At 43.9% G+C, this 20,295-nt stretch overlaps 1 protein-coding gene across 6 annotated transcripts in view; it reads right to left on the reverse strand.

Annotated features, from left to right (window-relative positions):
• The window catches only part of HYDIN (HYDIN axonemal central pair apparatus protein), a 1,718,235-nt gene that overhangs the window by 586,448 nt on the left and 1,111,492 nt on the right, over nt 1-20,295 (reverse strand). The gene's annotated exons all lie outside the window — the stretch shown is intronic.

Genomic DNA, 20,295 nt, shown 5'->3' on the forward strand with positions numbered 1-20,295 from the left:
ATCTCCTTGGGTTCCGGAATGTTGGTTGTATTCTCCATCGTGAAGACTGACGTGAAGAACTCATTTAACCTGTCAGCTATTTCTTTCTCTTCTTTTACTATTCCCTTTCTGTCTCCATCATCCAATGTTCCCACTTCTTCTCTTGCCGGTTGCTTCCCCTTGACGTATCTGAAGAATGACTTGAAGTTTGTTGCTTCCTTTGCCAGTCTCTCTTCGTATTCTCATTTTGCTTTTCTAACCACTCGGTGACACTCCTTCTGGTGTTCTTTGTGCACTTTTTGGTTCTCCTCTGTTTGGTATTTTTTCCATTTTCTGAACGATGCTTTCTTGTCGTTTATCGCCTTCTTCACTGCATTTGTTATCCACACTGGGTTTTTTGTTCTATTTTTTTTGCACCCTTTCCTGAACTTGGGGATGCACCGGTTTTGCGCTTCATGCACAGTTCTCTTGAGTAAGGTCCAGGCTTTTTCTACGGATTCCATCTTCCCTATGTTGCCTTTGAGCTTCTTTCCCACCATTTCCCTCATGGCATCATAATTTCCTTTTTTGAAGTTGAGTGCCGTCGTTGTGGTTCTTTTCCCCTTTGATGATCCAATTTCTAGCCTGCACTGGATCGTGTTGTGATCGCTGTTACCTAGCGGGGCTAATACTGCCACCTCCTTTGCTGGCCCCCCTAGTCCGTTGAAGATTAGGTCGAGAGTGGCGTCACCCCGTGTTGGTTCCGTGACCAGTTGCTCCATGAAACAGTCCCTCGTGACCTCTAGGAATTTGTTCTCCCTAGCGCAGTTTGAATGCCCAATACTCCAGTCTATCCCAGGATAGTTGAAGTCCCCCATCACCACCACATTTCCGCTTCCGCATACCTGCCTCAGTTCAGCTTCCAGGTCCTGGTCGATTTCTTCATGTTGTCCAGGTGGGCGGTAGTACAGACCCAATTTAATGTCTGCCCCAGTTCCTCCCTGTAGCTTAACCCATAGTGATTCCAAGCCATTCTCCCTCTTGGGAGAATGATTTAGAAGTCCCCATTTCCGAGGAGGCATGGTCTCATATCTATTATTCCACTTTCCATACTTCTCGATCAGCCTCGAATCTCCAACAAATGGTCTTCTTACTACATAGAGCGACATGGACCCCTGTCAAATCACATAAAATCAATCCCTCTTATTCCAACCAATTCTGGACCTGTCACTCCGAGGTGGGCTCTCTAAAACATCTTCTTTTCTCCTGCTCTGCCATCTCTTCATTCTGGACCTCAACTTGGGATATTATCTGTTCCATTTTTCACATCAATGTCCCCTTGACTTACCAAATGCTGTTGCTAAAATCTTTTTCTGTCTCTACTCTAATTTCTGATTCAGATGCTTTTCTATTCGACATGCTACTTTCCTTGGCTCTAAAGATTCTACATACATGTTGGAAAGACCTGTCTAAGGCTTCTAGCTCTCACTGGTGGAATCTGGTGTGCCTCACTTACCGGACTGAAGCTTATTTGGCTAAATCCTCCAACAAATTCTCACAATTTCAATTGAAATGGGTCTTATTGAAGTCTTATTTACACGGCATCTCTTCTGAGTGAGAGTTTTACTCAATCATATCACTCACATCATTCATACTCTCTCACTCCTCTTCCTCTCCTTTTCTATTTCTTACTGTACTCTTTCTTTTCTGTTTTTCTTGAATTCATGCTTGCACACACATAGGTAGGGCATTCTGTTCTCTTTATTGTGATATGCCCTTGTGACTATTTATGTTCAATGGTTTACTTGTTCAATGTCATGCATATCTCATACTGTTTGATACATGTGATTGTACCTTTCCTTACTTTGTATTTTCAAAAATTTAATAAACAAACCTTGACTAAAAAAAGAGGTATGCTTAAATTCAAGTGCATGAATCTGAAAAGAGGATGTTGCCATAAGAGTGTTGTGGGTGTTCCAACGATTTGCAAGTACTGTTACAGAATATACCTTATCTGCATCTAAATTAGTCACGGGGAATTATTCCAGGTTTCAACTGGCGTAAATAAATCCCCATGCCTAAAACTTTGCGCTAAACATATTCTATAAATGATGCCCAAACTCAGAGTGCCATTTATAGAACAGTGTTTTGCACATACTTTTTAGTACTGACTTTTCAACACCATATGTAGACTTTGAAGGTTCATTTTCAAAGTACTTAGACACACACAGTTCCATAGTGTGATACTATGTGTGTCTAAGTGCTTTGAAAATGAGCCCCTTTACCCCTATCCAGTGGCGGACCTAGCATATGAGACACCCAGGGCCCGTCATTTTTTGACCCCCCCCCCTCATCTATATGAAAAACAGGATTTTTAGTAACAATACACATATCATACAAGAGTGTACCTAGGAAAACACAGCATCTTAAACACTGCACTTAAGCACTAGCACAACAACACACACATTGTAAAACTAAACAAACCAGATCCTGCATAGGGCCCAAAATATGGATGTCCAACTCTGATCATAGAAGGGGAAGGGACATTCGCGTCTAAAAAAATGCATGACTGAATTTAGACCTGGTATTTGTCAAATCTAGGTTATAGAAAGGTACTCTGATTGAGCAGCTGTCCATTGGAGTGATTAAGGCACAACACCTCCTTAATCCTTAAGTTGTTGCCGTTCCTCTCCCTCTCCCCTTAATGTGAAACTAGCAAGGGATAAGCATGTGTCCGTCTTGACTGCTCCTTATTTTCAGCACCAGCTGCACTTGTTTGCCGGGACAGCGCATAATGGCTTTTGCACGCTGCAAATGGCTGACCTAGGACCAGAGAAGGGGCGGGACCGTGGCAGAGAGAAGATGCTACGAAGTCTTTCAGCAGCTTGCAAAGATTGCTAGCACCAGCGATCTTATTACAGGCTGCTGAATTTAAGAAGATTGATTCGGGAGGCCAGTGGGGAAGACGCAAGGAAGAGGTGTAGTCCTTTGGGGGGGTGCGGCCTTCCGGGGGAGAGAGGGTACAGGCCTTCAGAGGAGATGCAGGCCTTTAAAGGGGGGGGGGGACAGGCAGGCAGGCAGGCCTTTGGGGGGGATGCAGGCAGGCCTTCAGGGGGGATGCAGGCCATCAAAGGGGGGAACAGGCCGGCCTTCAGGGGGAATGCACACCTTCAAAGGAGGGGGACTGGCAGGCAGGCAGGTCTTCAGGGGGGATGTAGGCCTTCGAGGGAGGAGACAGACCAGGGGAGGGGGGCCCTGGTGTAAAAGTACACAGAGGGAGGGAGGGAGGGAAGGGGAGGTTCAAAGAGACTTGCATATGCCGGATTTTGGGGGGGAAGAAATAATGGGTCTGAAAATAGGAGAGGAAGAGAGATGATGGACAATGGGATTTAGGGAGGGAAGGAACAGAAAGGGAGAGAAGTTGGACACAAGGGATGGTGTGGAGGGGGGATAGAGATACTGGATAGGAAGGTAGTTGGGAAACGAAAGGGAGAGATGGTGGTGGATGAAAGGGTAGTTAAGAAAAGATGGATCTGTGGATGGAGACGAAAAAAAAGAAAGATGCCAGACCTCCGGGGAAGGGAAGAGAAACGGAAGGAGAGGACAGAGATGGCAGATGGATGGTTAGAAGGGAGAAAGAAGAAAGAAGGAGACCCTGGCAAACAAGTTATCAGGAGACAACCAGAGCCTGGGACCAACAAGATTTGAATGACCAGACAACAAAAGGTAGAAAAACTAATTATATTTTCCTTTTTGTGATTACAATATGTCAGATTTGAAATGTGTATCCTGCCAGAGCTGGTGTTAGACCGCAAATGTGAGCTAGGATTTAAGAGAGAGAGGAAAAGTCTTTTTTGTTTGTTTATTTTGTTTACACCACAGCGCCAGTGTGGTTAGGAGAAGGCAAATGGGGTGAAGAGGCTATAAAAGGGGTGAAAAGGCTATAAAATAAACCCACCAGGATGTTTGAAAAAAAACAAAACAACAAAAAACACCCAATTGGGCAGGAAAATCAAATCGAAAAACCAATTCAGTAGGCTGAATCGAATCAAATCGAAATATTTTCTCCTGAATCGGGCAGCACTACCAGGAATGTCAGAATCTGAGGGAACAACTTTGCAAACTTATGATCTATTGAGAATGTTAGAGTAAAATAAAGAACTTGAAGCGCCTCAGGGACACTTCTCTGCTGCACAGAATCAGCTCACCTGAGGAAAAGAGGAATGGGAAGAGAAAATTAGCAAATTATGAGAAAGGAATGAGATGTTGTCCCAGAAGTTAGGGGAGACAGTTTCAGCTGGCTGCCGAGCATATGTATTGTATTGTATTTGATATATCACATATACATGAGTATTAAGCAGTTTACAAAACTAATACATTAGGCACATTGAACTACCCTTGCTGTCTCAATCGGGCTCACAATCTAAAGTGCCTAACAGAAAAACATCACTTTGTGGTGGTACAGGAGTGTCAGAAGCAGGTGGCATAAGTAAATGAAGAACTCCAGGCTGTTCAGGAGCAGCTGAAACAAAGAAAAGCCCAGCAAATGGAAGGGAAAACAAGCCCAAGGCCCAGGGAAATGGTTTCATGATGTCCTAGTGGGGCTGAGGGAGACCTACTGGGATGACCTTGAAGAAGGAAACTGGGCAACCTCAGCAGAGTTCTGGAAAGAGTTAATTCAGGCAAGTACTCCTGGCAATGGAAAGTGGGTGCAGAATACCACTGTATCCCCAAGTGGCTATCTTCTGGGGTTTGCAGTTCAATTCTACCCTATACCTGGGCAACATGGTGCCTGTACATTGACAGCACAAGTAAGAACCTTGCAAGGATAATAGCCAATAATATCCAAAAATAATACAAGTAATATAAAATTGGCTAACACACCTGATCCTTGGGGCATTTTTATCTTTTTTCTGTTCATTATTACTCGTTTCATTTTTTGGATTTTTTTTCTTTTTCGTGTTTCTAACGTCTTGACGTCATTACGTTTTCGGGCATTGGACATGCAGAGTCTCCAGGGCGTCTTTAAAGCCTCAAGCCGCCATGTTTCATTTTTCGGTCCCAGCGTTTTTGATTGCAGCACGCTTGGGAACCGTGGGATTTTTTCAACCGACAAACTTAACAGTTTATGTCGGTCTTTCATCCACTTTATATATATATATTTTTCCTAATTAATCTCTGCTCCTGACGAAGTGGCGAAAGGAGCTCTGTCGAGTGGTGATTCTGTAGAGTGGTGATATCTATTAGTGATTCCTTAAGTTGTGATACGCTTGGACACTTTGTGATTGGGCTTTATTCTAGCCGGTGTGCGAGTGTGTGTATATGTGTGAGTGTTTAGCATTTGCTAGTTACGTATTTATTATTCATTATTTTTGCTTGGTGCTTATGTGTGAGCGTTTGTGGTGCTTATAATTCAGGGTTAGAGAGAAATCGCACTTGCACTTTAAACGGAAGGATTGGTATCTGCACCTTATATTTATATTCACATTTATATTTATAAGTGTTTTTATAAGTGTTTTTTATGGTGTTATAGATTGCATTTGCACTTTATGTCTCATTCTTGCCATATATTTTGCATTTCATGAAGTTTTTGCACCTTGTACTTCCTTTACGTATATTGAGCAGGTATCTATTTATTTATGGTGCTATAAGTTGCATTTGCACTTTATGTCTTATTTCAGTCACACATTTTGTACTGTATGAAGCACCTTGCACTTTGTACGATTATTTATTAAGTATTTATTTATTTATTTATTCTTCCTATCTGCACTTTACACATAAACCCTGTTATATTACACATTCTTTCTATGCATATTTATAGTATTTATTACTTTTATCATATTTATTGTTGCATGCTTCTGAAAAAAATCTTTATTCACAAGGTGTGTTTTTAGGGAAGTATGTATGTGTTGCCCATTTAACCCCTTTTCCTTGGTGTAAAAAAGTCTATTCAGTTTTGGGAGGAAGTGGAATGCAGTATGCATTCTCAGACACACATGGACTATATGATGTATGAGGCTATTCTCATTTAGACTGCGGTCTGGTGCTGGTCACCTTTTGAGATATTGCCTGAGCCAGAGGTTCACGTTCATTTATTTATGAAGGGCTCATACTGATGTCCATTATTTATTAATCTGTAGATTTGCCCCATCTTCTTAGACCCTTTTTGCCCCAAGGATCAGGTTTGTTAGCCAATTTTATATTACTTGTATTATTTTTGGATATTATTGGCTATTATTCTTGCAGGGTTCTTACTTGTGCTGTTTGGTAAATTATACCCACATTATGGAGACTCCTGCATGGCAATGCACACTTTGTTTTTCTAACGATCATGTATCTCAGTTGGCTGCCAGATCTTCATTACTACAGGAAGATTCCTCAGAAGTACACCTTCTTTTCACTCACAAAAGGACGTATGGATGAATCTACAAAGGACTTCTATTAGGATGGAGCATCACAGCATGGCATTGATTGAATATATAAAGAAACAGATGATACTCAGAGGATTATGCATCCAAAAACAGCCGGGTATCTTCAGGGACAATAAAGTCTTTTTGGAACAATGGGCTGCCATCCTCAATAAATGTTCACTGGACCTAATGGTCCTCATGGTGGATACCATCAATGAAGCTAGTATAGAGTCCACCAGGGAGGCTGATGAACAACTTCAGCTCATTACTTTAGGATCCGATGCTTCTAAATTTCAAGATCAATTATCGGACCTACAAACTTCTCTAGAGGACTTCCGAAAGAAACAAACAGGGCAAACTCAAAAAACTGCAGAGGGACACTCAGGATTATGCCCAAGGGACTGTATATCCTTGGTTATCTTTACAGACTGATTCACAATCTTCAGAAGGGGTGACTACCCTTGTTAATAAACCCCAAGCTAATACCTACCAGGGGTTTTCTGAGGACAATCAAAGTTCAGCAAGTGGGAGTGATTCCAGATCACAGTCTAGAGATCAGACTTTTTTATACCAACGCAATCGACAAGGACAAGGTACCCGACGCCGGAGGGGGCGAGGAAGAGTCCAATACAACCAACAAAATCGCCCACAAACCCGTTCCAGCAGTCCCAGGACGTTATTAGTTACCAATATTTCTGGATGTTCCCTTACTGAGGAACAATCTTGGGTTCTCGGCAAAGGTTTATCTTTTGTACCTACCGTTAAACATGATCCTTTTAAAACTAGATGTGACCTTGCTCGGATCATCAGGAATCTCCAGGTAAAACTGTATTTTTCTGAAAATCCCTCTGACTATGATGTCTCCATATTTCGTCCTCGTTCTTCTTGGATTCCCCCGGGGTCCATGGATCCCCATATTGCCACCTTCCGGGATTTGGTCCTCAAAGATCTTGCCAAGCTTGAATCCAAATATGTTAAAAAGTCCTTTATCAATATGACTTCCACGGAATCTCAAGCTTTACAGGTTCTTAAACAAGACCAACGCTTGATTATTAAACCAGCAGATAAAGGGGGCTCTATTGTTATACAAAATAGGCAGCAGTATCAATCTTAGATCCTTTGTCAACTTAGTGACATTCAATGTTATGTTCTACTACATCAGGACCCCATTAAAGATCTTCGAATTGAGATAGGCAAGTTGATTTCTGATGCCTTTCAATCTGGTATTATTACTAAAGCAGAAAGTCGTTTCCTTCAGAATCCTCATCCTCGAACTCCAGTGTTTTATACGGTGTCAAAAATCCACAAATCCCTCATCAGTCCTCCAGGGAGACCGATTGTCTCCCTGAAAAACACGATACTGGAACCCCTATCCCAATTTTTGGATAGCTTTCTCCAACCTCATGTATGCAATGCCAGATCTTTTATCAAGGACACCACAGACTTTTTGCGTAAACTTCAGTCTTTGGAACTTAAGGCAACTCAAATTTTTCTGGTTTCCCTGGATGTTGTGGCTCTTTACACCAGCATCCCCCAAGATCAGGCTCTGAATGTAGTTAAAAAGACTCTTGACTTACACCAGGGTCCTTGCAGAGTTTCTACAACTTTTCTTATGAGCATGGCTTCCCTGGTCCTTACTAGAAATTACTTCAGGTTTGATAGCTTGTTTTATCAACAGATCCAGGGAGTTGCCATGGGCACTACTGCAGCTCCCAACATTGCCAATCTATTCATGAGTCAATTTGAGGAAGATCATTTATACCCCAGTCCCCAATTTTCAAATGTACACGGATGGATACATTTTATAGACGACATTTTTTTCATCTGGACTAATTCTGATGAACAACTCCTGGGATTTGTGGATTGGCTTAATTCCCTCACTCAATATTTACGTTTTACCTTGACTTACCATAAACAATCCATCAATTTTTTAGACACCGTGGTTTCCTTGGAAAATAGCAGATTAGTGACCAAGGTGCATCATAAACCAACTGAGAGGAACAACTTTCTGTCTTTTTCTAGTTGCCACCCCAAGCGTTTAAAGGCCGCTATCCCCATTGGACAATTTTTGCGTATCAGACGCATTTGTACCACTGAGGAGGAATTTAGGAAAGAAGCGTCCATCCTTAGAAAAAAATTCCTAGCGAGGGGTTACCCCAACAATGTCATCCATAAAGCCTATTTAAGGGCCAAACATGCAAATCGGGATCTGATGCTTAAGGGAAGTAAGAAGGAAATTTCCTCCAATCAAATTTGTATTCTATCGCATTCTACTCAGTCTGCGGCTATAGCTGCTAGCATCAGATCACATTGGCATGTTTTATAACTTCATAAGATCTTCCAAGAGAGCCCCTGTATAGATTTTTCCAGGGGTAAAAATCTGGCTGAACATCTCGTGTCCTCAGATTTTTACCCTAGACCTCTATACAGCAGAGGTTCAGGGTATCATTCTCCCTGTGGCAAGTGCTCTGTTTGCAATATGTCTGCGACTGGAAATCAATGGGTGCATCCAAGGACAAAGAAAGTTTATCACTTAACCTCATGTACCACCTGTGATTCCAAATTTATGGTCTATGTGATCACCTGTCCTTGTAGCCTTACGTATGTGGGTTGCACCTCTAGCAGTATAAGGACAAGGCTCATTGAACACCGTAGCTGCTTAAAAACTGGTAAAACTACTGCTCCCATGGTGCCCCACAATATGATTTATCAGCATGATTTTGTTCAGCTTCGCTGGTGTATCCTAGAACAGATTTCTGAAAACTTTGATGGGGATAAACAGTCTCATCTCCTTAAACGTGAAAATGTCTGGATTTTCCATCTCAAATCCTATCCTCCGATGGGACTGAATGAAAATGTGGATAGATGCTTTATAGTGTGATGGGGCTGGTGGCCAACGGATTCATGATCGTATTTACATTGTACAGATTATTATTTTTTACTTTTTATTTTTAATTTTTTATAATCACATTTTTATCTTTTTTCAACAAATGGGATGTAGCCCTACCAGGGTACAAACTCTACAGGAGGGACAGGGCACACAAGAAGGGGGGAGGAATAGCACTGTACATAAAGGACTCCATTCCTTCATCCAGAACAGAAACTACAATAAGAGCAGACAGTCTGGAGTCGCTATGGGTTAAACTGACAGGAGGGGAAGGAGCTGACATCAAATTGGGTCTGTACTATCGCCCATCAGGACAGCCAGAAGCAAACGACCTGGACCTGGAGGCCGAACTGAGACAGGTGTGCAAAAGTGGAAGAGTGGTGGTTATGGGGGATTTTAACTACCCGGGAATAGACTGGGACATTGGGCACTCAAATTGCACGTGAGAAACTAAATTCCTAGAGGCGATAAAGGACTGTTTCATGGAGCAACTGGTCACGGAACCAACGCGAGGGGATGCCACTCTAGACCTAATCCTCAACGGGCTAGAGAGACCCGCAAAGGAAGTGGTGGTACTAGCACCATTAGGGAACAGCGATCACAACATGATCCAGTACAAATTAAACATGGGAACATCAAAGGTGAAAAGAACCACAACGACAGCACTTAACTTCAGAAAAGGAAACTACAAGGACATGAGGAAGATGGTAGGAAAAAAGCTCAGCAACAGCTCAGGGAAGGTGAAGACCGTAAAGGAAGCCTGGACACTGCTTAAAGGCACAGTGCTCGAGGCACAAGACCTGTATGTCCCAAGGTTTAGGAAAAGGTGCAAAAAAAATCGAACTAGAAACCCAGCATGGATAACAACTGCAGTTAAAAAGGCGATAGGCGACAAGAAATCATCCTTCAAGAAATGGAAAAAGGAACCAACAAAGGAAAACCTGGAAGAGCACAAAAGACATCGAATGTCATCAAGAAAGAATGTCATCGAGAGGTCAGGAAAGCAAAGCGAGAATATGAGGAAAGACTGGCAGGAGAAGCAAGAAACTTCAAACCCTTCTTCAGGTATGTGAAAGGGAAACAACCAGCCAGAGAAGAAGTGGGACCACTGGACGACGGAGACAGGAAAGGAGCGATAAAGGAGGAAAAAGAGATAGCTGAAAGGTTAAACAAATTCTTCTCGTCAGTCTTCACCAGAGAGGACACATCCAATATTCCGGAACCCAAGGTGATTATAAACGGAGAACACGATGAAAGGCTGGTTCAACTAGAGGTAAGCAAAGAGGATGTCCTCAGACAGATAGACAGACTAAAGAGCGACAAATCACCGGGCCCGGACGGCATCCACCCAAGGGTACTAAAAGAACTGAGAAACGAAATAGCAGAGACACTTCGCCAAATATGTAACCTCTCCCTAAAAACAGGGGAGATCCCAGAGGACTGGAAAATAGCAAATGTCACGCCCATCTTTAAGAAGGGATCAAGGGGTGACCCGGGAAACTACAGGCCTGTGAGCTTGACCTCGGTTCCAGGGAAGATGATGGAAGCAATGGTAAAGGACACAAACTGCGAACACATAGAAAACAATGGACAACTGAAGGCGAGCCACCATGGCTTCTGCAAGGGAAGGTCATGCCTCACGAACTTGCTGTACTTCTTTGAGGGAATAAACAGCCAGATGGATAAGGGGGAATCCATAGACATCATTTACCTTGACTTCCAAAAAGCCTTCGACAAGGTACCTCACGAGCGGCTACTTAAAAAGCTGTGGAACCACGGGGTGCAAGGGGATATCTACCAATGGATCAAACACTGGTTGGCAGGCAGGAAACAGAGGGTTGGAGTAAAAGGCCAATACTCAGACTGGCAATGGGTCACGAGCGGAGTTCCGCAGGGGTCGGTGCTGGGACCTCTACTGTTCAATATATTTATTAACGATCTGGAGGCAGGGACAAAATGTGAGGTTATCAAATTTGCTGATGACACCAAACTCTGCAGCAGGGTTAGAAACACGGAAGACTGTGAAGACCTGCAAAGGGACCTAACGAGACTGGAAGACTGGGCAAAAAAGTGGCAAATGAGTTTTAACGTAGAGAAATGCAAGGTCATGCATGTAGGGAAAAAGAACCCAATGTTCAGCTACAAAATGGGGAGTAACCTTGAAAGGGACCTAGGGGTGATGGTCGACACATCACTGAAACCATCGGCGCAATGTGCAACAGCCTCAAAGAAAGCAAACAGAATGCTGGGCATCATCAAAAAAGGTATTACAACCAGGACGAAGGAGGTCATCATGCCGCTGTATCGCGCAATGGTGCGCCCGCACCTGGAGTACTGTGTTCAATACTGGTCGCCGTACCTCAAGAAGGACATGGCGATACTCGAGGGAGTGCAGAGGAGGGCGACTAAACTGATAAAAGGTATAGAACATTTTTCATACGCTGACAGGTTAAAAATGCTGGGGCTGTTCTCCCTGGAGAAGAGGAGACTTAGAGGGGACATGATAGAAACCTTCAAAATCCTTAAGGGCATAGAGAAAGTGAATAAGGACAGATTCTTCAAACTGTGGGGAGCCACAAGCACTAGGGGTCACTCGGCGAAATTGAAAGGGGACAGGTTTGGAACAAATGCTAGGAAGTTCTTTTTTACCCAGAGGGTGGTGGACACATGGAACGCGCTTCCGGAGAATGTGATAGGCCAGAACTCTGTACAGGGGTTCAAGGAGGGTTTGGATAGGTTCCTAGAGGATAAGGGGATAGAGGAGTACAGATATAACTTGAAGTAGGTTACAGAAGTGGTCAGAAACCACTTCACAGGTCGCAGACCTGATGGGCCGCCGCGGGAGCGGACCGCTGGGCGAGATGGACCTCGGTCTGACCCAGTGGAGGCAACTTCTTATGTTCTTATGTTCTGTTCATTATTACTCGTTTCATTTTTTGGATTTTTTTTCTTTTTCGTGTTTCTAACGTCTTGACGTCATTACGTTTTCAGGCGTTGGCCATGCAGAGTCTCCAGGGCGTCTTTAAAGCCTGAAACCGCCATGTTTCATTTTTCGGTCCCAGCGTTTTTGATTGCAGCACGCTTGGGAACCGTGAGATTTTTTCCACCGACAAACTTAACAGTTTATGTCGGTCTTTCATCCACTTTATATATATATATTTTTCCTAATTAATCTCTGCTCCTGACGAAGTGGCGAAACGGAGCTCTGTCGAGTGGTGATTCTGTAGAGTGGTGATATCTATTAGTGATTCCTTAAGTTGTGATACGCTTGGACACATTGTGATTGGGCTTTATTCTAGCCGGTGTGCGAGTGTGTGTATATGTGTGAGTGTTTAGCATTTGCTAGTTACGTATTTATTATTCATTATTTTTGCTTGGTGCGTATGTGTGAGCGTATGTGGTGCTTATAATTCAGGGTTAGCGAGAAATCGCACTTGCACTTTAAACGGAAGGATTGGTATCTGCACCTTATATTTATATTCACATTTATATTTATAAGTGTTTTTATAAGTGTTTTTTATGGTGTTATAGATTGCATTTGCACTTTATGTCTCATTCTTGCCATATATTTTGCATTTCATGAAGTTTTTGCACCTTGTACTTCCTTTACGTATATTGAGCAGGTATCTATTTATTTATGGTGCTATAAGTTGCATTTGCACTTTATGTCTTATTTCAGTCACACATTTTGTACTGTATGAAGCACCTTGCACTTTGTACGATTATTTATTAAGTATTTATTTATTTATTTATTCTTCCTATCTGCACTTTACACATAAACCCTGTTATATTACACATTCTTTCTATGCATATTTATAGTATTTATTACTTTTATCATATTTATTGTTGCATGTTTCTGAAAAAAATCTTTATTCACAAGGTGTGTTTTTAGGGAAGTATGTATGTGTTGCCCATTTAACCCCTTTTCCTTGGTGTAAAAAAGTCTATTCAGTTTTGGGAGGAAGTGGAATGCAGTATGCATTCTCAGACACACATGGACTATATGATGTATGAGGCTATTCTCATTTAGACTGCGGTCTGGTGCTGGTCACCTTTTGAGATATTTCCTGAGCCAGAGGTTCACGTTCATTTATTTATGAAGGGCTCATACTGATGTCCATTATTTATTAATCTGTAGATTTGCCCCATCTTCTTAGACCCTTTTTGCCCCAAGGATCAGGTGTGTTAGCCAATTTTATATTGCCTATACATTGACAACAGATGGGAAGGAATAGCAGTCTGGATATGCTCCCTGGATGGAGGAAAGTGAAGACTCCCCAAGAAAAATACATGCCTTGGAAGAAGGTAGACCAGACCCTCAGGGGACAGATGAAGGACAATTCATCACGGCTGATTAAGTATGGTCATTTCATCGCTGAATTGGCCACGATGAATTATCCACAGCAGCACCTGACTGCTTGGGGGGGGGACTTTGCCCCAACCTCCCCAAAATAAGAGCACCCCCAGTCTCCATCCTCCAAAGTAGGAGCACTTCACGCCCCGCATACCTCTTAAAAAGTTCACCAGTGCAAGCAGCATCTTCCACTTCCTGCTCGCACCAGTCTTAGCTCCCCTCTGACATTATATCTTGGTTCCGCAACTAGGAAGTGAAATCAGAAGGGACCCAAGGCTGGCCAAGCAGAGGCTGAAGATGCTACTCAGGCCAACAAACTTTCCAAGAGGTATGTGTGTGTGTGGCAGTGGGGGGGGGGCAGGGGAGGACAGAGAGGAGGAGAGGTACCGGTGGGGGAGGGGAAGGTTGGAGAAGAGAAGAAGCACTGGCAAGGGGAGGGGAAAGGAGAGGACAATTCATCTCAGCCATTTCATCGTGGCTGTGATGAGACGATCCACAATGAAGCAGCCCTATTAAATTGGCCCATTCTGCAGGGGTTGAAGTTGGAAGCCAAGAAGAGAATACAGGGAAGAGGTCCAATGACAAAAGGTGATGCCTCCCAAAGAAGCAGTGTGGTCCAAAGGGGCCTTGGAGTTTTCATTTGGCTGCTCAGTCCGAGTGATGTTTTGTCTGGGAACCAGAGGACCCCACAGTTCAAACTGAATGTTCCTAAGGACATGCTTGTGATGACTGATGGAAACCCAGGAAGGAAATGTCTCAGCCTAGTGCAGAAGCAAAAGACTTCAGTATGGAAGACTGGTCCAGAAGAAACATGGAGAAGGCAGATGCTGATGCCTTTAGGGAGGCTGTTGGAGATGGCAACCGGTCCCAAGATGAGAGGTACTGAGATCCATTGGATAGGAAACAGATAATCTAGGAGTGCCAGAAATCAGAGAATGTGACTCCAGAGCAGATGCATGATCAAGCTCAAAAATTGCAAGGTCATCGGTATGACGGGAGCAAGTGGCTGCTGTGTTTCTTTTGCCCTGTTTCAGTGTAGAAGTGGAGGAAAGAGTGTGGCATGAATGGTTGTATGATGGTGGCCCTGGAGCAGTCCAAAGGAATCCCTGGGAAAGTGAAGATCTTAGGTGACCGTAGGGATTCTTGCCCTCACCCCCTTTAGGGGGATTCCCCTTGCAGATGCAGACGCTTATCCTATTAGGGTTTGTAAAAAGGTGGTGACACTAACCGCAACACATTTGTTCTAATAAACTTAGCATGCATCTTGTACTCTTGTCTGCAGTTTTTCTTTGTCTTCACAGATAAGTGCCTAAATCAATGAAAATTACTTTGAGCAGACCCCTTAGGGGCCTTTGGTCTGCTATCTGGTAGCAACTTGGGTTTGTGATCCTGAACACTAGCCAGTCCTTTACCAAACAGCAATTGATCCTTAAAAGGCAATTTGCAATTTTAGATGCAGAATCTCCCACCCACTGTCTAATCCACAGCATTCTACGGGCAGAGATTGCATATGCAGAGACCTTGCTGAGTACTCTGAATAGATCATACAGCACATCTGCCACATAATCTACTCTCTCCAACAGGAATTGAGTGTCGGTGGCGTTCTCCCCTGCCATAATTTTGAGTGACATGTTTGCGTGATGTAAGACTCTGCTTCTGCTGCCTTTATTCCTAACACTGCAGCCCCAAATTGTTTCTTATGGACAAAATCCAGCCTGTGATCCTGCATTTCCTTTAACACGACTCCCCCTTCACTGGGGAGAGAAATACACTTGATAACTTGCACCACCAGGGAATCCAACATAGGTGAGATGAAAAGCTGTTGGAATTTGGCACCCATGGGATACAGTTTTGTTAGGTCTTTGCTACCCAGAGGCTCTGGAGTATCTCAGTGGTGTGTTAATATCTTAGTGATGTTTAGATGCAAGGGAAAGCACCTAGTCTGAGCTTTAGAGCTGCTTATCAGCGAGCACTGAGCTATAGAAGACTGGGACCGCTCTATCTTTAATTCTGAGAGAGACACAGTGATTACCTCCAATAGTGCTGAGGGCTTAAAAAGCCTATGCACTGTTGGGTCCTCTCCCAGATCCAGGGCTGCTATCTGTCAACCTCTGGTGTCTCCAAGTGGGAGACCATATTGCTTGCTACTGAGGACCCAGTCTGGGAAACCAAATTCTCTTCCTCCAAGTCTTCATCAGACTGGACCCCATCACTGGAGCATGGCTTTGCTACAGGGCACAGGTGCTCTGAGGGAGAGAAATCCCTGGTGCTACAGCTGCCAAGACCCCTGAAGGGTTAAAGCGGCCACTGTAATTCAAGTACACTTCATACATCACACTAATAAATTCTGGGGCAAAACCCTGAACAGGACACCTTGAGGGCTCCTGTGGGCACCCCTGTGTCTCCTCCTGGGGTTCCCAGTAGTGGTGTGACTGTGCTTCATCGGGGCAGTACAATCGGCATTTCCCAGTTTTGACCCAGATTTCTGACCTGGGACCTGGACTGTCTGGAAACCCAAACCACCAGAGGAACTAGGGGAAGCTAAGCCCCCCACCCCCCATATACTGTAGTGCATATGGAACATGGCCGATCCTTGGCCAGACATCCATTGCAAATCCAGAGTAGCCTGAGGAGTTCATCTAGCCAGATTGTGAGCAAAATCAATATGTTTTGAGGCAGATAGAGGTTTTTATTTAAAAATCGGAAAATCCAAGATAGCCATCCCAGCAGCGATTTTGGTGCTAAAAACATCCGTGGGAGCTATTCTGGGGGTCAAAAACCAATGATTAAAAAAAAAAAAATTTCCTGTGACAATTTGCAAGACCAACAGAAGTCATCCTTATGGTCTTTCTGTATTTTGGATACTTTAAGCGGTGTCCAATAGGCACGATGTAACAAAAAGAAGAAAGATTGATATAATGCTGCGGAGCTGGTAATTTTAAAAAGGTATAGTCCACACATTACTCCATGAGATATTATCAAGGTTTATATCCATATCCTTGTGCCATGCAGTCATCACAGAAAGTGGACATTGTATTCTATAATTCCGTAGCGTTTTGTACCAGTTGGAGACCTCTTTCTTGCGATATGCGTATTTATTACATAAAACCAGTAGGTCAGGTTCAACCCATCTTCCATCCCTAGTTCGTACACAGTCATGTAATGCATGCTTGAGTTGCAACCACTGGAAAAAACCTGACAGGGGTAGTTTGTAGAGGGAACAAAGCTTATCGTATGGAATCCAATTGCTGCCATTATATATTTGACCCAATTTCCATATTCCCAATGTTTTCCATTTTTTCCAATTGACAGCATAATGCTGTATTTTAATCTCCAAATTACACCACAGCGGAGTGTGTAAGGAAATATTCCATTTAGCAGCTAATAGATTATCAATCACCTTGACAGCTGTTTATGAAGACTCTAATAGGCAATCTTTAGTTGTTAGAATATCAGCAGAAGACACAAATGATAGGCAATCAAGTTTCATCCACCCGTATAGTTCTTAATCCATTTTCAGCCATGTGATATTGGGAACATTACATTCATCATGTAATATCCATCGGAAACATGAGAGAAGAAGAAGTGGGACCATTGGACGATGGAGACAGAAAGGGAGTAGTAAAAGAAGAGAAAGAGATAGCTGACAGGTTAAATGAGTTCTTCACGTCAGTCTTCACGATGGAGAATATAACCAACATTCCGGAACCCGAGGAGATCGTAATAGGAGACCAAGACGATAAGCTGGTAGATTTAGAGGTGAGCCAAGAGGATGTACTCAAGCAGATTGACAGACTAAAGAGCGACAAATCGCAAGGTCCGGACAGCATTCACCCAAGGGTACTCAAGGAACTAAAAGACGAAATAGCGGAGCCACTTCGACAGATATGCAACCTATCCTTAAAAACCGGAGAGATCCCGGAGGATTGGAAAATAGCAAATGTCACGCCCATCTTCAAGAAGGGCGCAAGGGGGGACCCGGGAAACTACAGGCCGGTGAGCCTGACCTCAGTCTCGGGAAAGATGATGGAGGCACTGATTAAAGACAGCATCTGTGAGCACATCGAAAAAAATGGGCAACTAAAACCGAGTCAACATGGCTTCTGTAAGGGTAAGTCATGCCTCACAAACTTATTGTATTTCTTTGAGGGAGTGAACAGCCAGGTGGATAAAGGGGAATCTATAGACATCATTTACCTTGACTTCCAAAAAGCCTTCGACAAGGTGCCACACGAGAGACTGCTTAAAAAGATATGGAACCACGGGGTACAAGGGGAGGTCCATCGATGGATCAAAAACTGGCTGGCAAACAGGAAGCAGAGGGTTGGCATGAAGGGCCACTACTCAGACTGGAAAGGGGTCACGAGCGGAGTTCCGCAGGGGTCGGTGCTGGGACCGCTCCTGTTCAATATCTACATAAACGACCTAGAGGTGGGAACCAAGTGTGAAGTCATTAAATTTGCAGATGACACCAAACTATACAGCAGGGCTCAAACCAGGGAAGACTGCGAAGATCTCCAAAAGGATCTAACGCAGCTGGAAAAGTGGGCCGAAAAATGGCAGATGAGCTTCAACGTGGGGAAATGCAAGGTCATGTACGTGGGGAAAAAGAACCCGATGTTCACATACAAAATGGGGGGAACACCACTAGGGGTCAGTAACCTGGAGAGTGTCACAATCCGTCCCCGGTGGCTCCGCTCATTCCAGATATGTCTGGGACCAAACCCTGTCCAGCCATACAGCGAGCTAACCACGGGGATAGGATTGCGACCAGTCACAGGGAAAAATGTGTATTCCCCTTTAACTTGGATCAGTCTGTACTGCAGGGAGTAGAGGAAGGGGAACAGAACAGCTCAGAAGAGCCCCAGAGGAACCTCCCTCCCTCAGTTCACTCCCAGCTGAAACTCATAACGAGAAAGCCAAGACAAGCTAGGCAAACTGTGCAGGCAACTCCTCCCCCTCAGAAAGCAGGGCGTGGTCGGTAGAATTCTTTTGAGGCTGCTCTGAGGAGAAGGAGTTCAGTTGGTCCTGGGCCAGCTCAGGAAAGGGTCTTCCCCGATTGTGCTCCTGTGTGTGAGGACGTTGAAATGCAGGAAGCAGACACTGGCCCTTTTGCCAACCAGCCAGCACTGCCTGAACCCATGGACTGTGGGGAAAATCTTGGTCTGCCTGAAGATATGCTTCTGGAGTAAAGATAAGTGGCAGGACTGGGAAGTTGGTGTAGTTATTAGCATACTCTGGGTGATAGAGTCTTGTTAAGCAGAAGTGCTGTCTATTGGGAGTTGCAGAGACTTGTGCTAAGGGAAAAAAAAAAATCGTTTTTTTTGTTTGTTTGCAGTTAAATGAAGCTGGCCTAAATTGGGTCTCACTTATATGAGAGTGAGGGAAGTAAATGATTTACAAAGGGGAGAATTCACTGAAGATCCAGGTTGGGTTAGTGGGGCCATTGTTGGCATTCTGAGAAATCAGAAACTTAAAGAAGTGAATTCCTTTACTCCCCTCCCCCCACCAACAGCTTCTGTGTTGGTGACAGCCAAGCCTTAATAATTGTAGAGCTTGGGGGCCCAGAACTAGTGAGCGTGCTAAAAGGTTTCTTTACCTGCCTTAAAGTAAAGATAATGCCGCTGGAGTTCTGTTTGATGTTTCTTTGGTGAGTTGTTACTTACCTGGATTGCCTGACTAAAGGTAGAAGTGGTAACCCATTCCTGTGGGTCCACTTCATATTTTGTTTTTGTGTTTGCTTGGAACATTCTACTCTAACTTTGAAGGACTTGATTTTTCTTTGGAGTGCTTATGGATTGAACTAAGGGAGATGGTACTCCCGACATCAGCCCACTGAATAAAGGGACTATGTTATGAACCATAAAACTGACTTGTTTGCCTTTATATTTCACCCCTGGAAAAGGGAACGTGTACCAGCAGGACTTCCTTCCTTCATCGGAAGCACGCCAGAGTTGCACTAGGGTGAGCAGAGACCAGATTCTGGAAGACACAGGTACTGGCTCTGTCACAAGAGAGACCTGGGAGTGATGGTAGACGCATCACTGAAGGCATCGGCGCAATGCGCCACAGCCTCTAGGAAAGCAAACAGAATGTTGGGTATCATTAAGAAGGGTATTACGACCAGGACGAAGGAAGTCATCATGCCATTGTATCGTGCAATGGTACGGCTGCATCTGGAGTACTGTGTCCAGTACTGGTCACCGTACCTCAAGAAAGACATGGCGGTACTTGAGGAAGTACAAAGAAGAGCAACTAAACTGATAAAGGGAATGGAAAATCTCCCATATACCGACAGATTGAAGCAGTTGGGACTTTTCTCCCTTAAAAAGCGGAGACTTAGAGGAGACATGATAGAAACCTTCAAGATCCTGAAGGGCATAGAAAAAGTAGACAGGGACAGATTTTTCAAATTAAGGGGCACCACGAGCACAAGGGGGCACTCGGAGAAATTGAAAGGGGACAGGTTTAGAACAAACGCTAGGAAGTTCTTTTTCACTCAGAGGGTGGTGGATACATGGAACGCGCTTCCAGAGGCTGTTGTAGACAAGAAAACATTAAATGGTTTCAAAGAAGGTTTGGATAGATTCCTAGAAGAAAAAGGGATTGAGGGGTATAGATAGGTATAGACCATTGCTCAGGCAATGGGCCTGATGGGCCGCCGCAGGAGCGGACCGCTGGGCAGG

The sequence above is a fragment of the Geotrypetes seraphini genome, chromosome 4 (assembly GCF_902459505.1).
Source record: "Geotrypetes seraphini chromosome 4, aGeoSer1.1, whole genome shotgun sequence".
NCBI classification, from domain to species: Eukaryota; Metazoa; Chordata; class Amphibia; order Gymnophiona; family Dermophiidae; genus Geotrypetes; species Geotrypetes seraphini.